Source organism: Taudactylus pleione, unplaced genomic scaffold, assembly GCF_031769625.1.
Source record: "Taudactylus pleione unplaced genomic scaffold, aTauple2 ptg000070l, whole genome shotgun sequence".
Taxonomy (NCBI): Eukaryota; Metazoa; Chordata; class Amphibia; order Anura; family Myobatrachidae; genus Taudactylus; species Taudactylus pleione.
The window spans coordinates 1,112,523-1,128,394 of NW_028284472.1; the positions used below are offsets into that span (position 1 = coordinate 1,112,523).

The 15,872-nt window shown below is 36.4% G+C and overlaps 1 non-coding gene across 1 annotated transcript; it reads right to left on the bottom strand.

Annotated features, from left to right (window-relative positions):
• Positions 1-5,642: 5,642 nt before the first annotated feature.
• TRNAA-UGC (transfer RNA alanine (anticodon UGC)) lies at positions 5,643-5,714 on the bottom strand. The gene has a single exon. It is a non-coding gene; the product is annotated as a tRNA-Ala (tRNA).
• Between the last annotated feature and the right edge of the window lie 10,158 nt (positions 5,715-15,872).

Here is a 15,872-nt window from a genome sequence, read left to right on the forward strand (position 1 = left end):
GATTTGTATTCAACTTTGAATATTGCTGTAGAGTACTTTTATTGGTTTGCTTGTTATCTTTGGCTCTTCTAGAGAGTTTACATATGGTAAAAACCTGTATTTTGCAAAAGAAGGAGATGCCAGAGATTGAACACGGGGCCTCATACATGCAAAGCATGCACTCTACGACTGAGCTACATCCCTTATGAGTTGCTATTTTCTCATACACAAGTGATTGCAGCTGTACATTTCACTAGAGATTTACTACTTTTCAGTGTTATTAGGGACATCTTAGAGGATGGAAGTATAACCAGTATACCATGCTTGACTTCAAAGACTTTATGGTTTTCATGGCTGATGAGAATGCAAGGAGATGCCAATTCTGAACATTGGAATGCTCTTAAAGTTCTCCATCAGAGACTGGTTTATCATCAGAATACCCTACTTTTACTAATGAATGGTGTGGACATTGATCAAGTTTTGCTAACTAGAGGGCTTTTTTACATTCTGTTTGGTCATCAGTGTCAGAACTTAGTAGAAGGGCACAAAGGATGCATGCTATATTTGCCTCGTGGGTATTGCAAGCTAATGCTTCACCAGATAATCTATCTAAAGTTGATATGTTGTCATCATTCCATGCTTTGAAATTTCATTTAGTGCTTCCCCTCCAAGCCCATGTCCATCCTCTTTTTGTTCACAAAGTGTTTGAACTTGTCTCTCAATCTTAATCAATTAGTTTTGCTATATTATTTATCTCGCTCTTTTATTAAACTTTGCTCGGGTAGTCGCGTTCAATTCCCACTGAAAAAAAAAAATCTATTTCCTACTTACCATATGTTTTCCAACAGTGTAGGAGAATGGCAAGAGGCATTCAATGGGAACTTTACTTTGAAAAATGGAATGAAGACGATGATGAATATAATCATATTTGATTAATTTTTTAAGATTTGTATTCAACTTTGACTATTGCTGTAGAGTACTTTTATTGGTTTGCTTGTTATCTTTGGCTCTTCTAGAGAGTTTACATATGGTAAAAACCTGTATTTTGCAAAAAGATGGAGATGCCAGGGATTGAACCCGGGGCCTAATACATGCAAAGCATGCACTCTACGACTGAGCTACATCCCTTATGAGATGCTATTTTCTTATACACAAGTGATTGCAGCTTTACATTTCACTACAGATTTACTACTTTTCAGTGTTATTAGGGACATCTTAGAGGATGGAAGTATAACCAGTATTCCATGCTTGACTTCAAAGACTTTATGGTTTTCATGGCTGATGAGAATGCAAGGAGATGCCAATTCTGAACATTGGAATGCTCTTAAAGTTCTCCATCAGAGACTGGTTTATCATCAGAATACCCTACTTTTTCTAATGAATGGTGTTGATATTGATCAAGTTTTGCTAACTAGAGGGCTTTCTTATATTCTGTTTGGTCATCAGTGTCAGAACTTAGTAGAAGGGCACAAAGGATGCATGCTATTTCTGCCTCTTGGGCTAGCTAGCTAATGCTTCACCAGACAATCTATCTAGAGTTGATATGTTGTCATCATTCCATGCTTTGAAATTTCATTAAGTGCTTGCCCTCCAAGCCCATGTCCATCCTCTTTTTGTTCACAAAGTGTTTGAACTTGTCTCTCAATCTTAATCATTTAGTTTGCTATATTATTTATCTCGCTCTTTTATTAAACTTTGCTCGGGTAGTCGCCTTCAGTTCCCACTGAAAATAAAATATCTATTTCCTACTTACCATATGTTTTCCTTCAGTGTAGGAGAATGGTAATAGGCATTCAATGGGAACTTTACTTTGAAGAATGGAATGAAGACGATGTTGAATATAATCATATTTGATTGATTTTTTATGATTTGTGTTCAACTTTGGCTATTGCTGTAGAGTTCTTTTATTGGTTTGCTTGTTATCTGTGGCTCTTCTAGAGAGTTTACATATCGTAAAAAGCTGTATTTTGCAAAACATGGAGATGCCAGGGATTGAACCGGGGGCCTCATTCATGCAAAGCATGCACTCTACCACTGAGGTACATCCCTTATGAGATGCTTTTTTTATGCACAAGTGATTGCAGCTTTACATTTCGCTAGAGATTTACTACTTTTCAGTGTTATTAGGGATATCTTAGAAGATGGAAGTATAACCATTTTACCATGCTTGACTTCAAGGACTTTATGGTTTTCATGGCTGATGAGAATGCAAGTAGATGCCCATTCCGAACATTGGAATGCTCTTAAAGTTCTCCATCAGAGACTGGTTTATCATCATAGTCCCCTACCTTTACTAATGAATGGTGTGGATATTAATCAAGTTTTCCTAACTAGAGGGCTTTCTTACATACTGTTTGGTCATCAGTGTCAGAACTTAGTAGAAGGGCACAAAGGATGCATGCTATATTTGCCTCTTGGGTATTGCAAGCTAATGCTTCACCAGATATTCTATCTAAAGTTGATATGTTGTCATCATTCCATGCTTTGAAATTTCATTAAGTGCTTCCCCTCCAAGCCCATGTCCATCCTCTTTTTGTTCACAAAGTGTTTGAACTTGTCTCTCAATCTTAATCAATTAGTTTTGCTATATTATTTGTCTCGCTCTTTTATTAAACTTTGCTCGGGTAGTCACGTTCAATTCCCACTGAAAATAAAAAATCTGTTTCCTACTTACCATATGTTTTCCCACAGTGTAGGAGAATGGCAATAGGCATTCAATGGGAACTTTACTTTGAAAAATGGAATGAAGACGATGATGAATATAATCATATTTGATTTATTTTTTATGATTTGTATTCAACTTTGACTATTGCTGTAGAGTACTTTTATTGGTTTGCTTGTTATCTTTGGCTCTTCTAGAGAGTTTACATATGGTAAAAACCTGTATTTTGCAAAAGAAGGAGATGCCAGAGATTGAACCCGGGGCCTCATACATGCAAAGCATGCACTCTACGACTGAGCTACATCCCTTATGAGTTGCTATTTTCTTATACACAAGTGATTGCAGCTTTACATTTCACTAGAGATTTACTACTTTTCAGTGTTATTAGGGACATCTTAGAGGATGGAAGTATAACCAGTATACCATGCTTGACTTCAAAGACTTTATGGTTTTCATGGCTGATGAGAATGCAAGGAGATGCCAATTCTGAACATTGGAATGCTCTTAAAGTTCTCCATCAGAGACTGGTTTATCATCAGAATACCCTACTTTTTCTAATGAATGGTGTTGATATTGATCAAGTTTTGCTAACTAGAGGGCTTTCTTATATTCTGTTTGGTCATCAGTGTCAGAACTTAGTAGAAGGGCACAAAGGATGCATGCTATTTCTGCCTCTTGGGCTAGCTAGCTAATGCTTCACCAGACAATCTATCTAGAGTTGATATGTTGTCATCATTCCATGCTTTGAAATTTCATTAAGTGCTTGCCCTCCAAGCCCATGTCCATCCTCTTTTTGTTCACAAAGTGTTTGAACTTGTCTCTCAATCTTAATCATTTAGTTTTGCTATATTATTTATCTCGCTCTTTTATTAAACTTTGCTCGGGTAGTCGCCTTCAGTTCCCACTGAAAATAAAATATCTATTTCCTACTTACCATATGTTTTCCTTCAGTGTAGGAGAATGGTAATAGGCATTCAATGGGAACTTTACTTTGAAGAATGGAATGAAGACGATGTTGAATATAATCATATTTGATTGATTTTTTATGATTTGTGTTCAACTTTGGCTATTGCTGTAGAGTTCTTTTATTGGTTTGCTTGTTATCTGTGGCTCTTCTAGAGAGTTTACATATCGTAAAAAGCTGTATTTTGCAAAACATGGAGATGCCAGGGATTGAACCCGGGGCCTCATTCATGCAAAGCATGCACTCTACCACTGAGGTACATCCCTTATGAGATGCTTTTTTTATGCACAAGTGATTGCAGCTTTACATTTCGCTAGAGATTTACTTCTTTTCAGTGTTATTAGGGATATCTTAGAAGATGGAAGTATAACCATTTTACCATGCTTGACTTCAAGGACTTTATGGTTTTCATGGCTGATGAGAATGCAAGTAGATGCCCATTCCGAACATTGGAATGCTCTTAAAGTTCTCCATCAGAGACTGGTTTATCATCATAGTCCCCTACCTTTACTAATGAATGGTGTGGATATTAATCAAGTTTTCCTATCTAGAGGGCTTTCTTACATACTGTTTGGTCATCAGTGTCAGAACTTAGTAGAAGGGCACAAAGGATGCATGCTATATTTGCCTCTTGGGTATTGCAAGCTAATGCTTCACCAGATATTCTATCTAAAGTTAATATGTTGTCATCATTCCATGCTTTGAAATTTCATTAAGTGCTTCCCCTCCAAGCCCATGTCCATCCTCTTTTTGTTCACAAAGTGTTTGAACTTGTCTCTCAATCTTAATCAATTAGTTTTGCTATATTATTTGTCTCGCTCTTTTATTAAACTTTGCTCGGGTAGTCACGTTCAATTCCCACTGAAAAAAAAAAATCTGTTTCCTACTTACCATATGTTTTCCCACAGTGTAGGAGAATGGCAATAGGCATTCAATGGGAACTTTACTTTGAAAAATGGAATGAAGACGATGATGAATATAATCATATTTGATTTATTTTTTATGATTTGTATTCAACTTTGACTATTGCTGTAGAGTACTTTTATTGGTTTGCTTGTTATCTTTGGCTCTTCTAGAGAGTTTACATATGGTAAAAACCTGTAATTTGCAAAAGAAGGAGATGCCAGAGATTGAACCCGGGGCCTCATACATGCAAAGCATGCACTCTACGACTGAGCTACATCCCTTATGAGTTGCTATTTTCTTATACACAAGTGATTGCAGCTTTACATTTCACTAGAGATTTACTACTTTTCAGTGTTATTAGGGACATCTTAGAGGATGGAAGTATAACCAGTATACCATGCTTGACTTCAAAGACTTTATGGTTTTCATGGCTGATGAGAATGCAAGGAGATGCCAATTCTGAACATTGGAATGCTCTTAAAGTTCTCCATCAGAGACTGGTTTATCATCAGAATACCCTACTTTTTCTAATGAATGGTGTTGATATTGATCAAGATTTGCTAACTAGAGGGCTTTCTTACATTCTGTTTGGTCATCAGTGTCAGAACTTAGTAGAAGGGCACAAAGAATGCAAGCTATGACTGCCTCTTGGGATAGCTAGCTAATGCTTCACCAGACAATCTATCTAGAGTTGATATGTTGTCATCATTCCATGCTTTGAAATTTCATTAAGTGCTTGCCCTCCAAGCCCATGTCCATCCTCTTTTTGTTCACAAAGTGTTTGAACTTGTCTCTCAATCATAATCATTTAGTTTTGCTATATTATTTATCTCGCTCTATTATTAAACTTTGCTCGGGTAGTCGCCTTCAGTTCCCACTGAAAATAAACAATCTATTTCCTACTTACCATATGTTTTCCCTCAGTGTAGGAGAATGGCAATAGGCATTCAATGGGAACTTTACTTTGAAAAATGGAATGAAGACGATGTTGAATATAATCATAGTTGATTGATTTTTTATGATTTGTGTTCAACTTTGGCTATTGCTGTAGAGTACTTTTATTGGTTTGCTTGTTATCTGTGATTCTTCTAGAGAGTTTACATATTGTAAAAAGCTGTGTTTTGCAAAACATGGAGATGCCAGGGATTGAACCCAGGGCCTCATACATGCAAAGCATGCACTCTACCACTGAGCTACATCCCTTATGAGATGCTTTCTTTTATGCACAAGTGATTGCAGCTTTACATTTCTCAAGATATTTACTACTTTTCAGTGTTATTAGGGATATCTTAGAAGATGGAAGTATAACCATTTTACCATGCTTGACTTCGAGGACTTTATGGTTTTCATGGCTGATGAGAATGCAAGTAGATGCCCATTCCGAACATTGGAATGCTCTTAAAGTTCTCCATCAGAGACAGGTTTATCATCATAGTCCCCTACCTTTACTAATGAATGGTGTGGATATTAACCAAGTTTTCCTAAATAGAGGGCTTTCTTACATACTGTTTGGTCATCAGTGTCAGAACTTAGTAGAAGGGCACAAAGGATGCATGCTATATTTGCCTCTTGGGTATTGCAAGCTAATGCTTCAGCAAATATTCTATCTAAAGTTGATATGTTGTCATCATTCCATGCTTTGAAATTTCATTAAGTGCTTCCCCTCCAAGCCCATGTCCATCCTCTTTTTGTTCACAAAGTGTTTGAACTTGTCTCTCAATCTTAATCAATTAGTTTTGCTATATTATTTGTCTCGCTCTTTTATAAAACTTTGCTTGGGTAGTAGCGTTCAATTCCCACTGAAAAAAAAAAATCTGTTTCCTACTTACCATATGTTTTCCAACAGTGTAGGAGAATGGCAATAGGCATTCAATGGGAACTTTACTTTGAAAAATGGAATGAAGACGATGATGAATATAATCATATTTGATTTATTTTTTAAGATTTGTATTTAACTTTGACTATTGTTGTAGAGTACTTTTATTGGTTTGCTTGTTATCTTTGGCTCTTCTAGAGAGTTTACATATGGTAAAAACCTGTATTTTGCAAAAGATGGAGATGCCAGGGATTGAACCCGGGGCCTAATACATGCAAAGCATGCACTCTACGACTGAGCTACATCCCTTATGACATGCTATTTTCTTATACACAAGTGATTGCAGCTTTACATTTCACTAGAGATTTATTTCTTTTCAGTGTTATTAGGGACATCTTAGAGGATGGAAGTATAACCAGTATACCATGCTTGACTTCAAAGACTTTATGGTTTTCATGGCTGATGAGGATGCAAGGAGATGCCAATTCTGAACATTGGAATGCTCTTAAAGTTCTCCATCAGAGACTGGTTTATCATCAGAATACCCTACTTTTTCTAATGAATGGTGTTGATATTGATCAAGTTTTGCTAACTAGAGGGCTTTCTTATATTCTGTTTGGTCATCAGTGTCAGAACTTAGTAGAAGGGCACAAAGGATGCATGCTATGACTGCCTCTTGGGCTAGCTAGCTAATGTTTCACCAGACAATCTATCTAGAGTTGATATGTTGTCATCATTCCATGCTTTGAAATTTCATTAAGTGCTTGCCCTCCAAGCCCATGTCCATCCTCTTTTTGTTCACAAAGTGTTTGAACTTGTCTCTCAATCTTAATCATTTAGTTTTGCTATATTATTTATCTCGCTCTATTATTAAACTTTGCTTGGGTAGTCGCCTTCAGTTCCCACTGAAAATAAACAATCTATTTCCTACTTACCATATGTTTTCCTTCAGTGTAGGAGAATGGCAATAGGCATTCAATGGGAACTTTACTTTGAAGAAAGGAATGAAGACGATGTTGAATATAATCATATTTGATTGATTTTTTATGATTTGTGTTCAACTTTGGGTATTGCTGTAGAGTTCTTTTATTGGTTTGCTTGTTATCTGTGGCTCTTCTAGAGAGTTTATATATCGTAAAAAGCTGTATTTTGCAAAACATGGAGATGCCAGGGATTGAACCCGAGGCCTCATTCATGCAAAGCATGCACTCTACCACTGAGGTACATCCCTTATGAGATACTATTTTCTTATGTACAAGTGATAGCAGCTTTACATTTCACTAGAGATTTACTACTTTTCAGTGTTATTAGGGATATCTTAGAAGATGGAAGTATAACCATTATGCTATGCTTGACTTCAAGGACTTTATGGTTTTCATTTCTGATGAGAATGCAAGTAGATGCCCATTCCGAACATTGGAATGCTCTTAAAGTTCTCCATCAGAGACTGGTTTATCATCATAGTCCCCTACCTTTACTAATGAATGGTGTGGATATTAATCAAGTTTTCCTAACTAGAGGGCTTTCTTACATACTGTTTGGTCATCAGTGTCAGAACTTAGTAGAAGGGCACAAAGGATGCATGCTATATTTGCCTCTTGGGTATTGCAAGCTAATGCTTCAGCAGATATTCTATCTAAAGTTGATATGTTGTCATCATTCCATGCTTTGAAATTTCATTAAGTGCTTCCCCTCCAAGCCCATGTCCATCCTCTTTTTGTTCACAAAGTGTTTGAACTTGTCTCTCAATCTTAATCATTTAGTTTTGCTATATTATTTATCTCGCTCTTTTATTAAACTTTGCTCGGGTAGTCATGTTCAATTCCCACTGAAAAAAAAAAATCTGTTTCCTACTTACCATATGTTTTCCCACAGTGTAGGAGAATGGCAATAGGCATTCAATGGGAACTTTACTTTGAAAAATGGAATGAAGACGATGATGAATATAATCATATTTGATTTATTTTTTATGATTTGTATTCAACTTTGAATATTGCTGTAGAGTACTTTTATTGGTTTGCTTGTTATCTTTGGCTCTTCTAGAGAGTTTACATATGGTAAAAACCTGTATTTTGCAAAAGAAGGAGATGCCAGAGATTGAACCCGGGGCCTCATACATGCAAAGCATGCACTCTACGACTGAGCTACATCCCTTATGAGTTGCTATTTTCTCATACACAAGTGATTGCAGCTTTACATTTCACTAGAGATTTACTACTTTTCAGTGTTATTAGGGACATCTTAGAGGATGGAAGTATAACCAGTATACCATGCTTGACTTCAAAGACTTTATGGTTTTCATGGCTGATGAGAATGCAAGGAGATGCCAATTCTGAACATTGGAATGCTCTTAAAGTTCTCCATCAGAGACTGGTTTATCATCAGAATACCCTACTTTTACTAATGAATGGTGTGGACATTGATCAAGTTTTGCTAACTAGAGGGCTTTTTTACATTCTGTTTGGTCATCAGTGTCAGAACGTAGTAGAAGGGCACAAAGGATGCATGCTATATTTGCCTCGTGGGTATTGCAAGCTAATGCTTCACCAGATAATCTATCTAAAGTTGATATGTTGTCATCATTCCATGCTTTGAAATTTCATTTAGTGCTTCCCCTCCAAGCCCATGTCCATCCTCTTTTTGTTCACAAAGTGTTTGAACTTGTCTCTCAATCTTAATCAATTAGTTTTGCTATATTATTTATCTTGCTCTTTTATTAAACTTTGCTCGGGTAGTCGCGTTCAATTCCCACTGAAAAAAAAAATCTATTTCCTACTTACCATATGTTTTCCCACAGTGTAGGAGAATGGCAATAGGCATTCAATGGGAACTTTACTTTGAAAAATGGAATGAAGACGATGATGAATATAATCATATTTGATTAATTTTTTAAGATTTGTATTCAACTTTGACTATTGCTGTAGAGTACTTTTATTGGTTTGCTTGTTATCTTTGGCTCTTCTAGAGAGTTTACATATGGTAAAAACCTGTATTTTGCAAAAAGATGGAGATGCCAGGGATTGAACCCGGGGCCTAATACATGCAAAGCATGCACTCTACGACTGAGCTACATCCCTTATGAGATGCTATTTTCTTATACACAAGTGATTGCAGCTTTACATTTCACTAGAGATTTACTACTTTTCAGTGTTATTAGGGACATCTTAGAGGATGGAAGTATAACCAGTATTCCATGCTTGACTTCAAAGACTTTATGGTTTTCATGGCTGATGAGAATGCAAGGAGATGCCAATTCTGAACATTGGAATGCTCTTAAAGTTCTCCATCAGAGACTGGTTTATCATCAGAATACCCTACTTTTTCTAATGAATGGTGTTGATATTGATCAAGTTTTGCTAACTAGAGGGCTTTCTTATATTCTGTTTGGTCATCAGTGTCAGAACTTAGTAGAATGGCACAAAGGATGCATGCTATTTCTGCCTCTTGGGCTAGCTAGCTAATGCTTCACCAGACAATCTATCTAGAGTTGATATGTTGTCATCATTCCATGCTTTTAAATTTCATTAAGTGCTTGCCCTCCAAGCCCATGTCCATCCTCTTTTTGTTCACAAAGTGTTTGAACTTGTCTCTCAATCTTAATCATTTAGTTTTGCTATATTATTTATCTCGCTCTTTTATTAAACTTTGCTCGGGTAGTCATGTTCAATTCCCACTGAAAAAAAAAAATCTGTTTCCTACTTACCATATGTTTTCCCACAGTGTTGGAGAATGGCAATAGGCATTCAATGGGAACTTTACTTTGAAAAATGGAATGAAGACGATGATGAATATAATCATATTTGATTTATTTTTTATGATTTGTATTCAACTTTGAATATTGCTGTAGAGTACTTTTATTGGTTTGCTTGTTATCTTTGGCTCTTCTAGAGAGTTTACATATCGTAAAAAGCTGTATTTTGCAAAACATGGAGATGCCAGGGATTGAACCCGGGGCCTCATTCATGCAAAGCATGCACTCTACCACTGAGGTACATCCCTTATGAGATGCTTTTTTTATGCACAAGTGATTGCAGCTTTACATTTCGCTAGAGATTTACTTCTTTTCAGTGTTATTAGGGATATCTTAGAAGATGGAAGTATAACCATTTTACCATGCTTGACTTCAAGGACTTTATGGTTTTCATGGCTGATGAGAATGCAAGTAGATGCCCATTCCGAACATTGGAATGCTCTTAAAGTTCTCCATCAGAGACTGGTTTATCATCATAGTCCCCTACCTTTACTAATGAATGGTGTGGATATTAATCAAGTTTTCCTAACTAGAGGGCTTTCTTACATACTGTTTGGTCATCAGTGTCAGAACTTAGTAGAAGGGCACAAAGGATGCATGCTATATTTGCCTCTTGGGTATTGCAAGCTAATGCTTCACCAGATATTCTATCTAAAGTTGATATGTTGTCATCATTCCATGCTTTGAAATTTCATTAAGTGCTTCCCCTCCAAGCCCATGTCCATCCTCTTTTTGTTCACAAAGTGTTTGAACTTGTCTCTCAATCTTAATCAATTAGTTTTGCTATATTATTTGTCTCGCTCTTTTATTAAACTTTGCTCGGGTAGTCACGTTCAATTCCCACTGAAAATAAAAAATCTGTTTCCTACTTACCATATGTTTTCCCACAGTGTAGGAGAATGGCAATAGGCATTCAATGGGAACTTTACTTTGAAAAATGGAATGAAGACGATGATGAATATAATCATATTTGATTTATTTTTTATGATTTGTATTCAACTTTGACTATTGCTGTAGAGTACTTTTATTGGTTTGCTTGTTATCTTTGGCTCTTCTAGAGAGTTTACATATGGTAAAAACCTGTATTTTGCAAAAGAAGGAGATGCCAGAGATTGAACCCGGGGCCTCACACATGCAAAGCATGCACTCTACGACTGAGCTACATCCCTTATGAGTTGCTATTTTCTTATACACAAGTGATTGCAGCTTTACATTTCACTAGAGATTTACTACTTTTCAATGTTATTAGGGACATCTTAGAGGATGGAAGTATAACCAGTATACCATGCTTGACTTCAAAGACTTTATGGTTTTCATGGCTGATGAGAATGCAAGGAGATGCCAATTCTGAACATTGGAATGCTCTTAAAGTTCTCCATCAGAGACTGGTTTATAATCAGAATACCCTACTTTTTCTAATGAATGGTGTTGATATTGATCAAGTTTTGCTAACTAGAGGGCTTTCTTATATTCTGTTTGGTCATCAGTGTCAGAACTTAGTAGAAGGGCACAAAGGATGCATGCTATTTCTGCCTCTTGGGCTAGCTAGCTAATGCTTCACCAGACAATCTATCTAGAGTTGATATGTTGTCATCATTCCATGCTTTGAAATTTCATTAAGTGCTTGCCCTCCAAGCCCATGTCCATCCTCTTTTTGTTCACAAAGTGTTTGAACTTGTCTCTCAATCTTAATCATTTAGTTTTGCTATATTATTTATCTCGCTCTTTTATTAAACTTTGCTCGGGTAGTCGCCTTCAGTTCCCACTGAAAATAAAATATCTATTTCCTACTTACCATATGTTTTCCTTCAGTGTAGGAGAATGGTAATAGGCATTCAATGGGAACTTTACTTTGAAGAATGGAATGAAGACGATGTTGAATATAATCATATTTGATTGATTTTTTATGATTTGTGTTCAACTTTGGCTATTGCTGTAGAGTTCTTTTATTGGTTTGCTTGTTATCTGTGGCTCTTCTAGAGAGTTTACATATCGTAAAAAGCTGTATTTTGCAAAACATGGAGATGCCAGGGATTGAACCCGGGGCCTCATTCATGCAAAGCATGCACTCTACCACTGAGGTACATCCCTTATGAGATGCTTTTTTTATGCACAAGTGATTGCAGCTTTACATTTCGCTAGAGATTTACTTCTTTTCAGTGTTATTAGGGATATCTTAGAAGATGGAAGTATAACCATTTTACCATGCTTGACTTCAAGGACTTTATGGTTTTCATGGCTGATGAGAATGCAAGTAGATGCCCATTCCGAACATTGGAATGCTCTTAAAGTTCTCCATCAGAGACTGGTTTATCATCATAGTCCCCTACCTTTACTAATGAATGGTGTGGATATTAATCAAGTTTTCCTATCTAGAGGGCTTTCTTACATACTGTTTGGTCATCAGTGTCAGAACTTAGTAGAAGGGCACAAAGGATGCATGCTATATTTGCCTCTTGGGTATTGCAAGCTAATGCTTCACCAGATATTCTATCTAAAGTTAATATGTTGTCATCATTCCATGCTTTGAAATTTCATTAAGTGCTTCCCCTCCAAGCCCATGTCCATCCTCTTTTTGTTCACAAAGTGTTTGAACTTGTCTCTCAATCTTAATCAATTAGTTTTGCTATATTATTTGTCTCGCTCTTTTATTAAACTTTGCTCGGGTAGTCACGTTCAATTCCCACTGAAAAAAAAAAATCTGTTTCCTACTTACCATATGTTTTCCCACAGTGTAGGAGAATGGCAATAGGCATTCAATGGGAACTTTACTTTGAAAAATGGAATGAAGACGATGATGAATATAATCATATTTGATTTATTTTTTATGATTTGTATTCAACTTTGACTATTGCTGTAGAGTACTTTTATTGGTTTGCTTGTTATCTTTGGCTCTTCTAGAGAGTTTACATATGGTAAAAACCTGTATTTTGCAAAAGAAGGAGATGCCAGAGATTGAACCCGGGGCCTCATACATGCAAAGCATGCACTCTACGACTGAGCTACATCCTTTATGAGTTGCTATTTTCTTATACACAAGTGATTGCAGCTTTACATTTCACTAGAGATTTACTACTTTTCAGTGTTATTAGGGACATCTTAGAGGATGGAAGTATAACCAGTATACCATGCTTGACTTCAAAGACTTTATGGTTTTCATGGCTGATGAGAATGCAAGGAGATGCCAATTCTGAACATTGGAATGCTCTTAAAGTTCTCCATCAGAGACTGGTTTATCATCAGAATACCCTACTTTTTCTAATGAATGGTGTTGATATTGATCAAGATTTGCTAACTAGAGGGCTTTCTTACATTCTGTTTGGTCATCAGTGTCAGAACTTAGTAGAAGGGCACAAAGAATGCAAGCTATGACTGCCTCTTGGGATAGCTAGCTAATGCTTCACCAGACAATCTATCTAGAGTTGATATGTTGTCATCATTCCATGTTTTGAAATTTCATTAAGTGCTTGCCCTCCAAGCCCATGTCCATCCTCTTTTTGTTCACAAAGTGTTTGAACTTGTCTCTCAATCATAATCATTTAGTTTTGCTATATTATTTATCTCACTCTATTATTAAACTTTGCTCGGGTAGTCGCCTTCAGTTCCCACTGAAAATAAAAAATCTATTTCCTACTTACCATATGTTTTCCTTCAGTGTAGGAAAATGGCAATAGGCATTCAATGGGAACTTTACTTTGAAAAATGGAATGAAGACGATGTTGAATATAATCATATTTGATTGATTTTTTATGATTTGTGTTCAACTTTGGCTATTGCTGTAGAGTTCTTTTATTGGTTTGCTTGTTATCTGTGGCTCTTCTAGAGAGTTTACATATCGTAAAAAGCTGTATTTTGCAAAACATTGAGATGCCAGGGATTGAACCCAGGGCCTCATTCATGCAAAGCATGCACTCTACCACTGAGGTACATCCCTTATGAGATGCTTTTTTTATGCACAAGTGATTGCAGCTTTACATTTCGCTAGAGATTTACTTCTTTTCAGTGTTATTAGGGATATCTTAGAAGATGGAAGTATAACCATTTTACCATGCTTGACTTCAAGGACTTTATGGTTTTCATGGCTGATGAGAATGCAAGTAGATGCCCATTCCGAACATTGGAATGCTCTTAAAGTTCTCCATCAGAGACTGGTTTATCATCATAGTCCCCTACCTTTACTAATGAATGGTGTGGATATTAATCAAGTTTTCCTAACTAGAGGGCTTTCTTACATACTGTTTGGTCATCAGTGTCAGAACTTAGTAGAAGGGCACAAAGGATGCATGCTATATTTGCCTCTTGGGTATTGCAAGCTAATGCTTCACCAGATATTCTATCTAAAGTTGATATGTTGTCATCATTCCATGCTTTGAAATTTCATTAAGTGCTTCCCCTCCAAGCCCATGTCCATCCTCTTTTTGTTCACAAAGTGTTTGAACTTGTCTCTCAATCTTAATCAATTAGTTTTGCTATATTATTTGTCTCGCTCTTTTATTAAACTTTGCTCGGGTAGTCGCCTTCAGTTCCCACTGAAAATAAAAAATCTATTTCCTACTTACCATATGTTTTCCTTCAGTGTAGGAAAATGGCAATAGGCATTCAATGGGAACTTTACTTTGAAAAATGGAATGAAGACGATGATGAATATAATCATATTTGATTTATTTTTTATGATTTGTATTCAACTTTGACTATTGCTGTAGAGTACTTTTATTGGTTTGCTTGTTATCAGTGGCTCTTCTAGAGAGTTTACATATCGTAAAAACCTGTATTTTGCAAAAGAAGGAGATGCCAGAGATTGAACCCGGGGCCTCATACATGCAAAGCATGCACTCTACGACTGAGCTACATCCCTTATGAGTTGCTGTTTTCTTATACACAAGTGATTGCAGCTTTACATTTCACTAGAGATTTACTACTTTTCAGTGTTATTAGGGACATCTTAGAGGATGGAAGTATAACCAGTATACCATGCTTGACTTCAAAGACTTTATGGTTTTCATGGCTGATGAGAATGCAAGGAGATGCCAATTCTGAACATTGGAATGCTCTTAAAGTTCTCCATCAGAGACTGGTTTATCATCAGAATACCCTACTTTTTCTAATGAATGGTGTTGATATTGATCAAGATTTGCTAACTAGAGGGCTTTCTTACATTCTGTTTGGTCATCAGTGTCAGAACTTAGTAGAAGGGCACAAAGAATGCAAGCTATGACTGCCTCTTGGGATAGCTAGCTAATGCTTCACCAGACAATCTATCTAGAGTTGATATGTTGTCATCATTCCATGCTTTGAAATTTCATTAAGTGCTTGCCCTCCAAGCCCATGTCCATCCTCTTTTTGTTCACAAAGTGTTTGAACTTGTCTCTCAATCATAATCATTTAGTTTTGCTATATTATTTATCTCGCTCTATTATTAAACTTTGCTCGGGTAGTCGCCTTCAGTTCCCACTGAAAATAAAAAATCTATTTCCTACTTACCATATGTTTTCCTTCAGTGTAGGAAAATGGCAATAGGCATTCAATGGGAACTTTACTTTGAAAAATGGAATGAAGACAATGTTGAATATAATCATATTTGATTGATTTTTTATGATTTGTGTTCAACTTTGGCTATTGCTGTAGAGTTCTTTTATTGGTTTGCTTGTTATCTGTGGCTCTTCTAGAGAGTTTACATATCGTAAAAAGCTGTATTTTGCAAAATATGGAGATGTCAGGGATTGAACCCTGGGCCTCATACATGCAAAGCATGCACTCTACCACTGAGGTACATCCCTTATGAGATGCTTTTTTT